Source organism: Schistocerca piceifrons, chromosome 4, assembly GCF_021461385.2.
Source record: "Schistocerca piceifrons isolate TAMUIC-IGC-003096 chromosome 4, iqSchPice1.1, whole genome shotgun sequence".
NCBI lineage: Eukaryota > Metazoa > Arthropoda > Insecta > Orthoptera > Acrididae > Schistocerca > Schistocerca piceifrons.
Genome location: NC_060141.1, coordinates 364,934,169 through 364,950,201, shown reverse-complemented (window position 1 = coordinate 364,950,201; position 16,033 = coordinate 364,934,169). Strand labels below are relative to the sequence as shown.

Here is a 16,033-nt window from a genome sequence, read left to right as displayed (position 1 = left end):
TATACTGCACATCCAGCGATATGCAAATCTAATAAGTAAATCACAAGTGTGCACTAAGGTTGAAGAAGTCGAGGCTGGCGTACACAACATGATGGCCACAGGAATTTTCGTTCTAAAGAGGAAAGCAGCCCGCTGGGAATACCGTTCCTTCAGAGGGCTGGGTCTACAACATACCTACTTCGGCCAAAGCGACCGCCCAGAGAGAAGACAACTTTTGCCAGAGCGAAGGGATAACGACCCCGTGTTCGACTTAAATGCACCTTCCGCTACATTGTGTGGGAGCGCCCAGAAGACGCATTTTTTCGTGGACCGACTGCGTAGTTATGGAGTTCTCACAGGAGGACATTATACACCTAACGGAGATGCTACAAATATCCAGGTTGGTCGACTTAAACGAAACGTCATTCTCCCGTTTAAAAGAGCAGTGCTGAGTGTCGGAATATTTCTGGCACAAAGAGTCAGAGGAGTGAGGGAAGACAGCGAATGATATACCCTTGCAACTTTTCCAGAAAAAGGGGCTGTTCCCTTGTCGCTCTTGGAGCGGGAACACGTAACGAGAGCGAGTGCACTCATACATGTATGCAAAGAGCGAGGAAAAAGTCTCTCCTCTGTACTTCACTGGGAGAGCACCTCTGTCGTTAGCGAATTGGAGTGACACTCTATATTGAGTCGCTCGCAATTATGCGTTGTTCACTGTGTTGGCCACCACACTTATTGTGCAGTGTGAACACAGACAGAGAGCTAGTTAAACACCTGCGAGCGAGTGTTGAGTGGCATCGTGGTGGACTGGTTATCTGACCAGTGTACCACGCCGATAATTAGACTAGGGGCGAATAGGAGTCCTTTACTTCATCAAGGCATAGGGAGAGTTTGATTGGTGTAGGTCAGTCCAGATAGAAAGAGATAGTTGTGTTATTTGTCAGCAGCGAGCGACGCAGGCAGCAGTCGCCGCAGCTCACGGTATTGTGCGCTACAGTGTATGCGAGCGCCATCTGTCCTCCATAACAGTACACTCCATTACATTTCTCATGCGACAGCCTTGACTGTACCTAGCAAAATTATTCAAGTTGTGTAGGTGTGGTTCTCAGCCATTCTGCCGAGTAAGTAATATTCTTAAAGAAAAGGGAGAAGGGAGAAAAGAACCTTTCCATACTTTGTAAAATAATAGCATTCCTATCCATAAGAGGCAATCTCCTGTTCCAAAAAGAACCCGGAAATATATTATTTTTTTTTACAAGAAAGTGTTTCACTTTATTTCTAAGAATTTTTTGCAATAAATAATATTTATCGTTCGCTTAATGTTTTTCTCTCAGTAACTAGCAGTACTCCAGTAACCAAGTATTCCACTAGTTACGTAAGAATATAGAATATTTTTGTCTTTTCCTTACACCGGACGACTCCAGAAGATATTTGTTGCTGAATGTTTTTCAAGCAGTTCTTGTTGGTACATCAGGAGCATCTGTCTGACTTCTGTAATAGTGTGAGGTGGAAATTGTTTCTTCCAGGAGCCAAAGGGTACTTGTTGCATCAATCCATTGCGCAACTTGACAAAATAAAACCCACACACTCACAAGCTGTGTAGGAGAAAGTGTGTGTAAATTTCTGCAAGGTATGGGACAGGAGATATCCATAACAAGTCAGGATATACTTGCTGCATAGAATTTGAACTGACCTCATTTAGAATAAGTGGTGTAGTTGCGGGTAGCATTCATTTGCTTGGTTTGGCATTGATGAGCTTCTGAGTGGGAGGGAAGACTTCTGGGCTTGTGTGGAAGTACTTCCTTGAGTTGGCAACAGATACAGTGTCATACCACGACTGGAATATCTGAGTAAACATTAAGCCGAAGTAAGTCAGGAAAGACTCATAGTAGAGATGGATAGAACATCATTCCGTTTGGGTTTTTACTGCTGGAGAAACCTAAATGCTGCAAGGCATGCCCTGGCCGTTGGGGAAGCCATCTAAACCCAATGCACTGTCTCTGAGACTGGGATCATGTGATAAATGGTAAAAGATACAGGGTAGCTAATCTGGATAGACACTGGAGCAGATAGGCCATTTAATATTTTGTGTGTAGTTGAACCCTTGGCAGAGAATGAGTACTTGAATGAACGAGGCATAGTTTTTTGTACACAGTAATTTGTTGAATATGCAAGAGGTTGATAGGTACCGGGTAGTGCCCATCAGCATGGATAGTTTTGGGTCAATGAATGTGAGTCATTGATGAAGTGCTCATTTATCCAAGCTGGAAGTGTCAGAGGGAGGAGAGTTGTATAGATATTTCAATATGAAATGCTCTAAGCCAAGAAATTCTACCAGTTTAGCGACACTCTGAGGAAAAAAGTCATATTTGTAAGAAAACGACAGGAAAGTGATGAAAAATTTGTTAGTAGAATATGTAGAATCGTTTAACCCTCCTGGACCACTGCCAGCTACACTGATAATACAGCATAGGATTCAGACTGAGAACGAGCCATCAGTATACAACAAACCATACCAAATTTCACATCATCTGCAATTGCTGATAGAGGAATTTGTAAATTAACAGCTGTGTGAGGGAATAATAGAAGAGAGTACTTCCCAGTAGGGTCACCAGCAGTAACTGTATTCAATGAAAAGCTCAGAGGGGAGTAAAGCCTATAGATCCGGTTGTGAATATCATTATTTAAATCAACTTAGAGTCATGCATGCATACCCAAATCCAGACTGCACTTGAACTTTGGATACCAGGAACCTTAGGCAATGCTGACATTCTACGACCATGGTTTTGTGAAGTGGGTATTATCAATATGAGGAAGCGCTGGAGAATCAACCGATAATGGCATTTAAAGTAGGGTTATCAAATGCTATTCGGATTGAATAATGCACTGGTGACATTCCAACACCTACTGGGCATATCTGAAACCAAAACAATGTTTGGTACAGGGCTTGCATGACATTACAATATTTTCTAAGGATATCCAAGATAACATGGTACCTTTATGGGACGTAATAAATAGGTTTCTAGTAACACAACTGACACTTAGGATGGAAAAGAGTCATTTCGTATTGGAGGAAGTTCGCTATTTGGGCTATGTTGTTGGCCAGAGTGATGTGCAAGCCATGTGGGAATTTTGTGCTCCAAACATGGGAAAAGAGCTGCAGTCCTTTTAGGTTTGACTAATTATAACAGGATGTTTGTGGAAATAGCGAGATTCATTAAACACCTGTTTAAGAACAGAATGGAGTTTAAATGGACTCTAGATTGCGAAGAAGCCTTTTTATGATTAAAAGATTTGTTGATCTCTGATTTCATCCTCATTTTCCTGGATTATCTTGTAATGCCAGCAATCACACCTTATTTATTAAGACAGGAAATAGAAAGCGCAGAGCAACTGATAGCCTATGCTTCTCAGGAATTAAATGAGGCAGAAAGGAATTAGTCAGCCACAGAAGAAGAGATGATTGGCCAGCCTCATGGTATAACGTATTTTCGATGTTACTTATGTGGAACCACTTCAAAGTTACAATGGATCACACAGGATTAAAATGGCTAATATGCATTTAAGATGCAACTAGCTGCTTGTCTTGATGGGCCTTAGAGCTTAGTGAGTTTGATTCTGAAGTGACGTACTACCCCAAGACAACACATGGTAAGGTTGACAAACTGAGTCGCAAGACACATGCAGTTGAACATGTTGGAATTTCTGCAGACAAGTGGTGAAAGGCTCAAGTCACTGGCAAAGGCAGTTTGTGAGTCAGGCTCCGTTCTATGTTGGTGACTGAGTATTGTATAGGCAAAGTGCAGATGACGTTAAGATTTACTAACAAGTTTATGTGATGTGGTGTTGAGGAAGCCCAAAATTCTATCTTAGCAGTGCATGGAGGTTGTGAAACTACTGAATGATATGTGGAAAATATGCAAGTAGGACTTGGAGTAATATGTGAAAAACTGGTACATCCCTATGCACGAAGAAACGAGATTAATCTTCAGTGTATTTTATTTAAGAGATTACCAAAGGCGAAAAACTGTTCCAAATGAGCGATATGGACATTCTTGGACACCTGTATTTGCCAACGGCCTTGCCGCAGAGGTAACACCGGTTCACGTCAGATCACCGAGGTTAAGCGTTGTCGGGCTGGGCTAGCACCTGGATGGGTGACCATCCGGACTGCCAAGCGCTGTTGGCAAGCGGGGTGCACTCATCCCTTGTGAGTTAAACTGAGGAGCTACTTGATTGAGAAGTAGCGGCTCCGGTCTCGTAAACTGACATACGGCCGGGAGGTCGGTGTGCTGACCACATGCCCATCCATATACGCATCCAGTGACGCCTGTGGGCTGAGGATGACACGGCGGCCGGTCGGTACCTTTGGGCCTTCGTGGCCTGTTCGGGAGGAGTTTAGTTTAGTTTTTGGTATCTATATTTACCAGTATCACTTAAGTGTTAAGCACGTGAAACTTTTGCTCAAGAGTGGTTTTATTCGCTGCAAACCCCAACAATTAGTGGGGAACTGAAAAATCAATGAAGAAAAATAAAGCTGAGCACTTTACTTGATGTTCATCGTTCATTACGATGTTCACTCAATTTCTCCGCCCGACTGTCCTACGTAAAACTTCGATTGACAGTGCTGAACTATTGACGACTATTGTGAACTAGTTGAGCGACTGCCACTTCGGGCCCGCATCTGTAGTGTTACATCGTGTGTTGTGTATATTCATTCATGCCTGTAGTGACACTATCATCTACAAAACATATCATGGCACTGGGACGATATTTCAAAAGGTTCCATGTCTCTAACTCTGATGGCCTTTTCATCCTTGTTTTCATCATGAAAATTCTGTCTCCGAGACTAAGTATGGAACAAGAATACAGTCTATGAAAGTCAAGGCGTATCGTGTAAGGCGCCTTGCATGAGCTAAGGTCAGGTCAGCACCTTGTGCGATGCGATCTATGTTCCGCTATTTGGAATTTGTAATTTCCCAGCACCCTCCGGCGGCCTTGTGAGGTGCAAGTGTGAGAGGCGGATGAGGCGCGGTTTAAATTACGGGCAGGTATATTCAAGGGCCGCATTGAAGTTACATAAGGCCGAGTACTAATGACGCGACGCGCGAGGCCGCCTCCCATGTGCCGCCCGCGAGCGCGGTACCGCAGCCCGGCCCACCGGCCTGAAGTTACATCTCGGCTCAGGCACGGTCTCGTAGTCGGTAGCGTTGCTCCGGTGAATCCGTAGATGCAGCGGCTGTTAGGAGCTGTACGGGATACCCTCCAAAAATTTCATCAGGTCTGGTACAGACACGCAGAAAAAAACGGTTCAAATGGCTCCGAGCACTATGGCACTTAACATCTGATGTCATCAGTCCCCTAGAACTTAGAACTACGTAAACCTAACTAACCTAAGGACATCACACACATCCATGCTCGAGGTAGGATTCGAACCTGCGACCGTAGCGGTCGCACGGTTCCACACTAAAGCTCCTAGAACCGCTCGGCCACTCCGGCCGGCAGACACACAGAAATTTGTCCCACTATTCCATAGTTCGACGCCTAGAGGGAGCACACAGCGAAACGCTATTGTGTTAGGTTGGTGCTCAAGTTTGTAACGTTTTCACATAAGTTTAATAAACACAACAGGTACGCATAACAGAGATGTCTGTCATCAGTAATATATTCTCCTTTATTACTTACAACAGTTTGCACTGCTGTGGTAACTTTTCGATTCCTTGACGGTAGAATTAACGTGGTTTTGAGGTGAAGAACTCGCCGAGACGTGTTCGGGGCGTTCTTTTAATCCGGAGAGGGAGTTCCTGGAGGTTGTTCTATACAGAGCGGAAAAGGTGAAAATATGAGGGCGAAAGATCAGGTGAGTGAGACAGGTGCGGAATGACTGCCGACCCAACTCCTGTATAGCGTTTTTTGTCAGTCTAGCAAAATGGGGGTGTTATAGTGGTGGAGCATCACTTCACGCAATATCCCTGGTCGTTGTTCTTGGACTGCGTCTACTAGATTTCTTAGTTGTTGACAGTAAATGCCAACAGTGATGGTTACACCTTGGGGAAGCAATTCGCACTATACCACACCGTCGCTTTTACAGCAGATGCATAAAATTATCTATTTTGGATGCGCGCAGGTGTTTGTATGGGGAGTTGCTACTGTGTTTAGGCTGAAACATTCCTTTCTTTTCCTTATGTTAGCATAAAGACACCATTTCTCGTCACCCGTAACTATACGGTATAGGAATGGTAAGTCCTGTTCAGGAGCAAACTGATCACGAGCAGGTAGAGATGCGCATAATGGCCATCCGCAAATTTTTGTGATTTTGGCTTAGAGCATGCAATATCCATAGATCCGATTTTTGGACCTTCTCGACTGCATGCAAATGTCGCACGATGGTGGAGTAATTACAGTTCATTACATTTGCCAGTTCTCAACTACACCGGTGTGGATACTTATGGATGAATGCGTTTAACGGTCATCATCAAACTCCGAAGGTCTTCCTGAACGTGGAGAATTACTACCTCCTTAAAACGAGAAAACCGTTTTCTTGTCGTGCTCTGTCCAGTGGCAGTATCCCACAAGCAAATCAAATACTTCTGGCTGCCTCTGCTGCTGTCACCCCTCTATTGAGCACAAACAGAAGATTATTTCGGAAATGTTATGATTTTTCCACTTGACACATGATTTTCTTGAGTTTACTTCTCCACTTACTATCTCCAAATGACAAAATGACAATATGAAACCTCAAATAGCAACAGTGGACTATAAGAGAAACGACAATCGGTAAAACCCATAGCGACCAGAATATCAGCGTGGAAAACAAATACGCTACAAACTTATGCACTAATCTGACATTAGAACGTGCCTGTGGAAGAGTAACGTTCTAGATTGTTAAAAAGTCTAAGTACTATGAGGCAAAAATAAGTTGCTCTAGACCAGACACTAAGAAAGCGTTGATATCAATGAAATTTTGTTTTTGTTATGTTGACACGTGGCGCACAAAATCTTAAGTGTTATCTTCATCAAACGATGGAAAATCCACAATAGAACGTAACAATATTATGAAAAGGATATCTGCCACTCACCATATAGCGTTGAATAGCAACTATCTTTTTCATAATATAAATGTCAACTTGATTCGGTGAATAGTTCTTCTTATGCCGCTTTGTAAAGTCGTTATTTTGTGATAGTGTATCATTCAGGCGGGTTAAAGTGGAATATCACATTGCCTAAAAGTGCATCCACTGTTGGTGCTGGTTTATAATAACATTTAAGAACCATTTTCGCTGTTAATAGTTCATGACTGTTTCAAAAATATAAAAAGATGTTTCAGTGACTGTTACTACTCTCATAGCTTTTGTTTGGTTATTTAAATTATTTAATGAAGCTACATATTTCGAGGTTCGAACCTCATCTTCAGGCTACAATGGAAATAGAGAAATATTTAGCAAAGGTTCACATAGACTTTAAAGTTGTTCTTCGTAGGTGTTGTGCTCATACTGCTCAGGAAGGAAACAATAGCTCAGTATGTTGGAACACCGACTTCGTTTGTTCATCTGTAGTTCACATAAATTTGTTTTAAATGGTCACACAATTTGTTCATTTGAAATTGCCGTCGTCTTGTGCAGTACTGGATTAAGCCAGCACGGGGCTCATACGAAATCCTAAGAGCAGGTACTTAGTTTAGTTTAGTTTAGGATATAAAATAAAACACTACATTCGATATTTACATTTTCTTGGATGGTTATCGCCATAAAAACATTTAAAACATTAATTCTTTTTGCTGCATGAGAAAATATAAACGCCATCTAATTGCAATACATTTTTGCACAAATACACATCATTAAATTTGCACAAAATAATAAAGTTAATACAGTGCTTGAAATGTAGCAGTCAAGTATCAGAAATTACATTTAAGAAAATAATTATATCTGACACCAAATTAAACAAATAAAAATTCAGATCACAATAATTTTGATAACGTTTTAGAGAAATGGGCCAGGTTTAAATAATAAACACGTTCTTTAGCTTACGATCCTATGGCCTAGAGCTACTGGGTGAACTCATGTTATTTTTAATAGAGTAGACATTATTGTCTCAGGAGAAATTAATTTCGTCACAAGTAGACTTACAAAAATAAATACGGTATCCATTTATTACTTTGTCATCGATAACCAATAGAAAATTATTCTAACTGATGGGGTTATTATGACTAGCTTGGACAACTTTAGGGAATTCCTCTGTACGTTTTGCGGTGTTTTCAACTACGACACCTACTGCACGGTGTGGCAAATACTCACTTTTACAAATGAACTAAAATTGTTACTATTCATTATACATTTGGACGCACGGTCTTTCCAGTGGGCGGTAAGTAGAATACCATTCACATCTAACTTGATAAATATTTTTACACCCAAGTGCGGGGCCCCCTAATGCGCAGGGCCCGTGGCATTTTCTAGCTCTTGCTACCTGGTTAAACCGCCACTGCTCTTGTGGTGTGTTCAACGAGATCCATTGCTATGGTTTCCTGGATCTTGTTATCCACTATTCACAAACATGCAAAGGACATAGAAAGCACAACGTCACAATCAACTCTACTGTGCAGTAGAAACAAGATGGTGATCAAATCAAAGCTTGTTTCGATTTAACCATCGATGTGTCGATCCCAGTTTAACCAGTCACTTGCAGCATCTTTGCACACCTTGCCGACGCATCTCTCATGCTGGTCGACGAAATATAATACAGTAGGAGAGGTCGTGAACATTTCACTTTAAAAACGACAATATAAAAATTATTTTAAATAACTAGAACAGGGATTCATATACGTTCTCAACCATTACATATTTTCGGTTTTAACGGTATTGAACCAAAGTTGCTGCAGAAATGAGAGTTCTTGAAATTTGTAATTTTGTTTAGCATCTCATTTATCAACTTTCACTGTAGATGAAAATTTCCACTTCCTCCAATATCTATTTTCCAGCTCTTCTCTGAAGTATGCAGTGCCTTAAAATCACTGTCTGTTGCCATGTTTCGTGTACATGCTTCGCTGTAAGTGATTTGTTAGCTTTAAGAAGTCCTAAACATTCAATATGTCCTTTAAAACAGCTTGGACAATGTAGTATCTGAAAATTCCTGGCGGATAAAAACTATGTGCCGGGCCGAGCCTCGAAATCGGGACCTTTGCCTTTCGTGGGCAAGTGCTCTACCAACTCAGCTACGTAAACGCGACTCACGACCCGTCCTCACAGATTTACTTCGCCAGTACCTCGTCTCCTACTCTCATTCTGGAATGTAATATTTGTTACAATGAATGCATGTTATGTCATAAATTCCTCATTTGCTCACTTTCTCAACTGTATGTTAGATGTCATGCACCAGTTACTTCCTTAAGTTCTTGGTAGTGCATGTCACAATCAGTTGAGAAACTGAGCAAATAAGGAATTTATAAAGTGAAATGGAATCATTACAATGAATAATGCATTGACCAAAGTGTCAGAAGACGTCCCCTAACACCTACATCAGAATTTCGGAAGACACTGTACAGTGTGTGGTTCAGGGCATCCATTACGCGACACAAGTATAAGCTCTGTCCTTTTCTTTTCAACCAGTAAGCCCCCGATCCTTTAAAGAATCGAACTCACCATCCACAAAACAGCTGCAAACTTCTAATTACTTCACAAATGAAGTAATGTGTTAAATATTTGACGTTAAGCACGCAAGGGAGGAAAGGTTTAGAATGTCTCTTGCTTACCCTCAACAACATTACCCAACAAGTATGTGGGAACATGAAATATGCGTGGCGTTTAATTCGTAATGACACAAAATGAACGGAAAGAATCGTTACTAGAAGCGCAAACGCCTTAATAAATATATAGCCAAATCCAACCATTTTCTAGATCATTGCAATTTTTTTGTTACAAAGAGCTACTGATTACATTGTAAACCTCTCCCTCGTTAGGTAAATGCTAATGGTTAAAAAAAAAAAAGAAATACTGAGTACTTCGGTAGGACTTCAGTCGCTTTTAATGAAAACTTTAATATGTTATAGGTATGTGTTACACCTATAAGCATGATTCAGTAAATAAGTCAACAAGTTTTCTCATTGCTGAATAAATATTTGTGCAAATTAAATTCCATATCTTGACAGAATGCGCGATAAAAGTCATCAAACTCCGTCGGTATTGGATCCAGCTATTTCAATGCGCTTTGAAACGTTAATTCGAGATGCAGACATTGAGGGATTGTAAGGGTACAAATCGACACGGCCACGGGGTATAGATTTTTACCAGCGGGTTGGGAGTGAGAGCTCTGCAGCGTGCCTGTGCCTGGTGTGTTGCCTGTAAAGAAGGGGAACATCTACGTCCACATCAACCTCGACATCTACGTACATGACTACTACAGTAAAATACCTGGCAGAGGGTTCTCGTACACCTTCAGACCATTTCTCAACCATTCCACTCTCGAACAGCGTGTGGGAAAAACAAACACATAAATCTTTCCGTCAGGCTCTTATTTCTCTTACTCAAATGCAGCGATCGTTTCTCCCTTTGTAGGTAGGCGTCAGCAACATAGCTTCGCATGTTGTTGTTGTTGTGGTCTTCAGTCCTGAGACTGGTTTGATGCAGCTCTCCATGCTACTCTATCCTGTGCAAGCTTCTTCATCTCCCAGCCTACTGCAACCTACATCCATCTGAATCTGTTTAGTGTATTCATCTCTTGGTCTCCCTCTACGATTTTTACCCTCCACGCTGCCCTCCAATACTAAATTGGTGATCCCTTGATGCCTCAGAACATGTCCTGCCAACCGATCCCTTCTTCTAGTCAAGTTGTGCAACAAACTTCTCTTCTCCCCAATCCTATTCAATACTTCCTCATTAGTTATGTGGTCTACCCATCTAATCTTCAGCATTCTTCTGTAGCACCACCTTTCGAAAGCTTCTATTCTCTTCTTGTCCAAACTATTTATCGTCCATGTTTCACTTCCATACATGGCTACACTCCATACAAATACTTTCAGAAATGACTTCCTGACACTTAAATCTATACTCGATGTTAACAAATTTCTCTTCTTCAGAAACGCTTTCCTTGCCATTGCCAGTCTACATTTTATATCCTCTCTACTTCGACCATCATCAGTTATTTTGCTCCCCAAATACCAAAACTCCTTTACTACTTTAAGTCTCTCATTTCCTAATCTAATTCCCTCAGCATCACCCGAGTTAATTCGACTACATTCCATTATCCTCGTTTTGCTTTTGTTGATGTTCATCTTATATCCTCCTTTCAAGACACTGTCCATTCCATTCAACTGCTCTTCCAAGTCCTTTGCTGTCTCTGACAGAATTACAATGTCATCGGCGAACCTCAAAGTTTTTATTTCTTCTCCATGGATTTTAATACCTACTCCGAATTTTCTTTTGTTTCCTTTACTGCTTGCTCAATATACAGATTGAATAACATCGGGGAGAGACTACAACCCTGTCTTACTCCCTTCCCTTCGCATATGGAGGAGAAATTCATGATAAAATCCTGTGCAAAGGAAAACGCCTTTGTTTTGATGATTGACACCCCAATTCATGTATCAATCCGTGACACACTCTCCCCTATTTCGCGATAATACAAAGCGCACTGCCCTTCTTTGAACTTTTTCATGTCCTGCGCCAATGCTATCTGATACGGATCCCACATCACGCAGCATTTCTCCAGGAGAGGATGGACAAACGTAGTGTGGGCAGTGTCTTTACTGCATCTGTTACGTCCTCTGAGAGTTCTGACAACAAAATGCAGCCTCTGGTCCGCCTTCTCCACAACGTTGTCTATACTAACGTTCCAATTTAAGTTGTTCATAACTGTAATCCCTAGGTATTTAGTTGAATTGATAGGCGTTAGGTTTGTGTTGCTTATTGTGTAATCAAAACTTAACGGATACCTTTAAGTATTCAAATGGATGATGTAACACTTTCCATAATTTGGAGTCAATTGCCACTTCTCGCACTATACAGCTATCTAATACGATATTGAAGTGCCTGTGTTACTCTGATTGACCCGTCATGTAATACATTAAACGTATTCACAGTTGCGAATAAGGACAATGAAAATTCGTGTTGGGTTGCGACTCGAACCCGGATTTCCCGCTTACGGCGGTGGTCGCCTTACCATTTGACTATCCACCAAGGATTTGATACAGCTCCAAAAGAAAAAGTCGCATGGCACTAAATCTGGCGAGCGTGCTGGCCACTCAAACAGATGAGACAATCGGGGAAGTGTTCGTGCAACATGATCATCGATGTTCGTGCCGTGTGAGCTGTGGTGTCATCGTCTTGGAACCACACATCACTCACATCCATTTCTTCATATTCTGGAATAAAAAATTGTTCAATCGCCTTAATATAATGGTCAGAAGTGACCGTCACTGCCTAATCGTTCTCTTCGAAAAATCATGGGCTAATTATGCCAACTTTAGATAGTGCACACCAGACATTCACATGTTCTATATGCGGGGACTGCTCATGAAGTTCTCGGGGGTTCATGCCACTCCAATAACGCATATTTTGTTTATTCACGCAGCCAGACAAATGAAAATTTACCTCGTCGCTGAAGAACACTAAGGCATCATGAGACAGCTCATCGATCAAGGCTTCACACGCATTTTTTCGTGAAAGAAAATCACAGGGATAAAGTGTGTGCACCACTGACATTTTATACGGTTGAAATTTCAACTCTTCATGAAGAATTCGTCTCACTATGCGTGCAGAAATTGGAAGGGCAGCTGCATGTTTGCGTGTAGATAGCTTGGGGGAATTCAAAATCGACATCCTTATCCTCTCCATGTTTTCAGGCGTTCTGATGGTTCTTGAAGGTCCTTGTTTCTTTTCCTGGACGCTTCCAGCATCCATAAAGGTGTCTACCCACATAACAATTGATCTCCCATCGGGAACACGATTTGCAGGCGCGATGTTGAACTGTTTTCTGGATCCACGCTGAGTTCTGATGACCGAACGTCCATTCGAAAAGTAGGCAGCAAAAGCGAACGCGCGCTCCTCTCTTGCCCACCGTATGATAGCTACTAAACTAACCATTAAAAAAATGTTAAGTCTCGCACTTTTGACTGCACTGAAACCCACGCAACAATGAGTAACAGCCGCTGTGTGTCACGCGTTTCAAATAGGGAAGTTCCCTCGCCGCACCCTGTATATTCCCATGCACATCAGATGATGCACTAGAAAGTTACCTGCCCGCTGTCAGCACAGGCATACTATATTGCAGTGCCTGTGTTAATCTGGTCATGATGAAAAGTTCCTTTGGACATGCATGTATTCCGGCGAATGGCTAGCACCAAAACAGTGACTGCGTACATGACGCCGTATGAGGAATCAGTTGAAATGGAATACCTAGACATCTTCCACCACGTCACCGTGAAAGATAACTTTAAATGTAGAGGCCATCAATCATCCTCGGACGGCTGTTTGGAAACGCCCCACAATGTTGTAAAGCTCTTCCAGTTTTCATATGTCGTGATATCTTCGGCATTTTTTTGTCAATAATAAACACCACCTCTGTCTTTTATTTCAGTCATCTCTGCGTGTTGTAGAAGTAGCAGCAGCGTGATTTACACTGTGCGATGTTCAGTTTCCTGTGAGAGCAATGCACTGAGACATGTTACTGTCAGTTTAGCACCTGACACAGACCTTGAAATCGTGGTGGAAAAAACAAAATACACTCGAGGTATGAATAAAAACGCCTTCAGTCACAATATTTTATTCAGTACACGATGCATTTTCTTCAGGTGTAACTCGTCTTAATACATGCTTTATTTGTTTTCTTGAATGAGATGAAATGCATATTCCTGTCACGAATAGGTTTGATGTTCGGTTACGAATTTCGTAAGTCAGACGCGGAAAATATGTGCGAAATAGTGGAAAAGATGAATAGTGTAAACTTACCAAATAATCCAAGAAAAGCGTTTTTAACGTTTTAGCAACAGCTAAATTGAGTACAATCGCGTTTGAAGCAACAAAATATGGAAAAAATTTAAAAAAAATGATAGTGGTGTATGTGGCTGCAGTCATATACTGCTTGGATGTGTTACGGCAGAAAAAAAAAAAAAAACAAGTGTATCAGACAATAACACAGGGAACCTCTCTTGCAATTATTAGTCTGTGGGATATGGTCACCATACAGTACAAGAGACGAAACTTTACACTGATCTGTGAAAGTGACTTTGACCATGAGCCACTTGCTCCAGTGAATCAATACCTGTATATTTAATAGGATCGCCACAAATTCTCAATGTCAGCATGCAGACAGTATTTACTATCGATATATCTGAAGACAGAGTCGTGGTAATATCTTATCAAGTTCTCTACCGGATGACGATAGCTGAGTTTTTATAGTTTGTAGTTTTTCTCTGTTGGCTGGTACAAAATGATGAGGGTAGAGGGAATGATTGGGCGACAGACATGAATACAACCTGAGAGATGCAGATCTACTTCGGAGTGCAGTACCTGTTTGTCGTTTGGAGATGGACTGCACTGCAGCAGCAAAATCCTCATTCTTCTTCCTATTCCACAACTGCTTGTACTATCTTTTCTACTACCTCATGTTGCTGGAAAAAGCTTTGTTTGGCGTTGACCTTATAAATTGTACACATTTGGTGGAGCTACGACAATATGTTCCCATTTCAACCGAGTGGTCAGAACATGGTCCTGTTGCATTAACTCAGTTCTCCCTGTTTCTCCGTGGGATGCAGAAGGTCTTAGATATGGGGCTCTCTGACTTCCGTTCAGTTCTGACTTAAATTGGGATGATCGCATAGACGAAGGTGCAGAGTGGATGGGGCAGAGACTGAGGAGCAGTTACAAGATGCAGAGGGACTGTAAAACAATGTTGTAGTTTTCCTGTAGCAGATAGGTTCGAAAAATGTGACTCGTTTCGAGATATGAGAGTGGCACGAACATGATTCACCAGTGGCTATAATCATTAAAAGATATCTCCATAGGATCAAATGCAAGTACGTGGTTGAATGGATAGGCTTGATTCCAAATCGCAGACGCATTTCTACCAGAAAGTATAACACTATCAGTGACTCCTGTGTGCGCCTGTAGAGCCAAGACTGCTTTTTATGCAGGGTGACAGGATCATAGGCATTGTGATCATGTTTTGATAGCGTGGCCCTTGCATGAAATGTATGTTGTTGGCGATAGAATCTTTCTGTGGTCATATTCAAATGTTGGTTCTCAATAATGTTCCTCGAAAAGATCATCGTCTTCCATCCACGGGTTCCACTTTGAACTACCTGCTGAGTGTAATCTGACTACAAAAAAAGAAAATTATTCGCCATGCAAAGTGACTCTCATGCTCAATGTAATTAATTAGCACATCAAATTGATATTAGTGGTGTGCCATCTGGTGGGTGAAAGCGATGGCTAGGGTACAACGGATATGATCGTTGGCTTGATGTTTTTTCGATGTGGCGATATCTTTCAACGATTTATCCATCCCCACCTACACAGGGGAGACAACTATTGTAATAAAATCAGACGTATTACTGAATTTACAAAGTGATACATAGTATAAACCTGATATTTACAACTTCTCTGTGCTGTTACCGTAAGAGACTTCGTTTATGGCGTGGCATTTGGTTACTTTATGGGAGTTAGAAAGTGAGGAGGTCTTCCGAGTGATAGAGGTAAATCTTAGCACTTCATCGTGAGCAAACAATGAGTTTAATATTCTAGTCGTGTGATGCATTACATCACAGATAAGAAAACATTTTTTCTTGCCTTATTAGAGAATACTTGGAAGAAATGTAGCCTATGCCGTACTGTTACAGGATTTTCACAAGTAACGATACTTCAGCGATGTGAAAAAGCGTGTATGCCTCGATTTCTTCTGTCTTCGAGAATGACTCGTATAAAAGAAAGAAATCTACATTTCTTGCAAGAAATTCAAAGTTTATGGTCAACAACATTGCTGTCTCGGAGTGGGTAAAGTGTATTATTTAAACTCAGAGGAAGGGGGGGGGGGTCCTATGTCGGGGTGGTACTGGTTAGAACTACTG

The 16,033-nt window shown here is 41.5% G+C and overlaps 1 pseudogene; it reads left to right on the top strand.

The window, feature by feature from the left end:
* The first annotated feature begins 4,050 nt into the window (after nucleotides 1–4,050).
* Nucleotides 4,051–4,168, top strand: LOC124796803 (annotated as a pseudogene).
* The last annotated feature ends 11,865 nt before the right edge of the window (nucleotides 4,169–16,033 follow it).